The 3303-nt window shown below is 35.7% G+C and overlaps 1 long non-coding RNA gene across 2 annotated transcripts; it reads left to right on the top strand.

The window, feature by feature from the left end:
* Positions 1-256: 256 nt before the first annotated feature.
* LOC145778808 (uncharacterized) lies at positions 257-1439 on the top strand. Of its 2 annotated transcripts, none has more exons than XR_014290469.1 (2): positions 257-358; positions 1205-1439. It is a non-coding gene; the product is annotated as an uncharacterized LOC145778808 (long non-coding RNA). The 2 variants fall into 2 exon arrangements; XR_014290468.1 differs by lacking the exon at positions 257-358 and adding an exon at positions 388-587.
* The last annotated feature ends 1864 nt before the right edge of the window (positions 1440-3303 follow it).

Below are 3303 nucleotides of genomic sequence, written 5' to 3'. Positions count from 1 at the left end.
TGTAAGTAACTTCTGAACCAGTCATGGGCTATTCCCCTAATACCAAAATAGTAAAGTTTGTTTAGCAGAATGTGGTGATCGATAGTATCAAATGCTTTGGACAGGTCCAAAAATATACCTAGTGTTGCTTCTTTTCTTTCAATTGCATTTGAAATTTTATCAACAAGGTGTAATGCTGCATGACTTGTTGAGTGATTTTGTCTGAAACCAAACTGCTGACCATAGAAGAAGTTATTGCCTTCTAGAAAATTGTATATTCTATTGTACATTATTTTCTCAAGTACTTTTGAAATTGATGGTAATAAACTGATTGGTCGATAATTACTGCAGTCTTCTGCTTTCCCTTTTTTAAATACAGGTATTACTTTTGATGTTTTGAATGATGATATGAATTTGCCATTGGTTAAGGATAGGTTAAATATATGTGCAAGTGCAGTAAGTATATTGTCTGGGGAAGCTTTTATAATTTTTGTTGGTATTTCATCAATGCCACAACTTAGTTTGGATTGAAAGGAAGAGAGAATTTGCTTAATTTCAAGAGTGGTGGTGGGCTGTAAAAAAATTGATTTACTAATAGGATTGGAAAGGTAATCTGAAAATTGTGAAGTTGTGTTTGGGATTTTATCAACTAGCTTTGATGCAATTGAAGAAAAATATTCATTAAAGTAGTCAGCTTTATCTTTGTTGTGAACTAAGATTTTATCTCCAGCAACCAGACGGGACCATTTATTGCACTTGCTTCTCCCTAATAGCTGATTTAAAACACTCCAGGTGCTTTTAAGATCATTTTTGTGTTTTAACAGAGTAATTTTGAAATGATTTTGCTTTTTGAGTTTCAGTGATCTAACATAAAAGTTTCTCAGAGCATTGTACCGGGATTTATTTATTTCAGATGATTTTCTAATATATTTTTTATATGCAAGTTGTTTTTTTCTATGAAGTTCACAGAGTTCAGCATCATACCAACATTGGGTTTTCATGTGTTTTACTGATTTGACAGGAAAACTATTTTTAAATAATTCGGAGTAATTGTTAAAAAACCTATTATAAGCTGCATCAGCGTTAGTTTCTTCCATAATATTTTTAGTGTTAAACTCTGATAGTCTTTCAACAAAATTACAGATGTTTGTGTTACTAAAGCACCTTCTCTCTTTGAAGTGGGAAAATTCTTGAATTAAACCTAATTGGGAGCATTGTATTACAGGCAGATGGTCAGCAATGCAGTCGACTATTATACCAGCATTTGTTTTGGCATTATAGACATTTGTCCATATGTGATCAATAGCTGTGGAACTGGATGAAGTAATTCTAGTTGGTTTAGTTATCAATGGGTGGAAGCTGTATTCAAACATTGCATCAACATAGTTACTAGTGTGACAGTTGTTATGGTCTAATAGATTGTAATTAAAATCTCCCATAATAAAACATTGTGCATTTGATTTTGATATTGTTTTTATAGTTAGAAGGAGTGTCTGCAGAAAATCAGAGTTGACAGCACAAAGTGATTGAGGGGATCTATAAATAGTACCGCAAGTTAACTTTTTCTAGTTCACAAATAAATCAACAAAAAGAGATTCAAACTTTTTTTCTTTCATAATAGTCAAGTCATTTCTTACAGAAAACATAAGATTATCTTTAATGTACAGTGCTACTCCTCCGCCCTTTTGTTTGCATCTGCTGTTTGCAAGAAAAACATACCCTGCTAGGGAGGTAAATTCACCAATCTGATTTATTTTTAGCCATGTTTCATTGATGGATATTATATGTGGTTTAATTTTCATTGAGGTTACAAGGGCTTGAAGTTTAGAGAAATTGTTTGGGTTGGATAGAGATCTAATGTTTAGATGCATAGTTATCAGGGATTCGTTTATTTGCATATTTGCTAATAATGAGCTTGCTTCAGCTGAACTGATATACACATCATTGACTTCAAAATGTAGATCTGGTTCATCATTACTGGCAATTTCATTTGCATTTGAGGATGAAAAAAGCTTGTTAAGTACTGAAGGTTCATTGTTAAGGGGGTGAGGAGCTGTGTGTATGAACAATTCTGAGAAATTAGTATCATCACAGTTTAAAAAGGGTAAAGAGTTTTGCAGACAATTTCTGCATAAGTAAGAATGATCAAGTTTTTTACATGTACCAGTGGGCATTCTTATATTACTGGTAGTGCATTTAAAGTGATAAGAAAAGCCACACATGCTGCAAAAGGTGGATTTCTGGTTGCTGCGAACAACCTTACTACATATGTTACATTTGGGTTTAAGCATAACAAATAAGGAACAAGGACTTACCTGTATAGCTGTGAATGGAGATGTTGACGAAATCGTGAACGGTAGTGTTAGGCCACTCAAAGAGAACGATTCTTCAGAGCCGTCGGTTATTTTAACTGCTAAAAACTTCTTTGCATCGGTGACACGAACCAGCATTCGGAACATGACAGCCGATCAACGAGGGCAACTTTTAGAGGAAGTTGCTGAGTTTGTTACGGACGCTAATGCGACAGCTAATGCATTAGCTACCCTTGCAGATTTATTGGATGAAGGCTGCCTTGCCAACATGTTCAGCTGTGAGGAAGCCACCTCCGAAGTTCTCCGGAATGCTGTCTATCAATGTGTCGACATATTGGCCTTCGATGCATTGGACAAGTATCCAAACACGCCCATGTTGATTTTGAACGCAATTCTTGTCAAAATGGGATTAATCAAAAGCGAGGACAAAAAGCTTGAACCGGTTGATGACTTGAGGGCACTTTCGCTGATTCTCGGCCACATTTGTCAACAACCGTATTTTCCAAAGTTCACCAAATCTTTGGTCAGAAGCATTATTGCCAAAGAAAGCAAAGCATGGGCTCAATGTCCCGTATTACGCTCTCAATTACTGCAAGTTTTGTATGCCTAGTTAGCAAATACTGTACTGCCTGTGACGTAATAAGCGGTGCCAATTGTCATTTCACGATAAACACAGATTATTTACGATAAACAATAGCCCTTGTATTGTCAGACGTAATAAAAGCCTTCGTATCCCCTTCTTTCGATATCCCTGACATGAAGTATTATATTTTAATTAAAATTACACTGTGTGGCTGAGCACACAAATGACACGATTGGTCACAGCGGTAAACCATAATCTCTTCTTGGGAAAATTTTAACATAAAGTTCCCTAATCTGTTCGTCTGTATATAATGACCGAAGAAACACACACTTGAACTTCTTTTCAAACAGTGTATTCCTGTAAATTTAGCCCGAGGCTACCGAAAACGAGGGGGTGCAACGCCTACACCACTTAAACTGTCACTACACA

Source organism: Aplidium turbinatum, chromosome 10, assembly GCF_918807975.1.
Source record: "Aplidium turbinatum chromosome 10, kaAplTurb1.1, whole genome shotgun sequence".
NCBI lineage: Eukaryota > Metazoa > Chordata > Ascidiacea > Aplousobranchia > Polyclinidae > Aplidium > Aplidium turbinatum.
The sequence above is the reverse complement of the archived record's forward strand: the minus strand, read 5'-3'. Positions and strand labels throughout refer to the sequence as shown.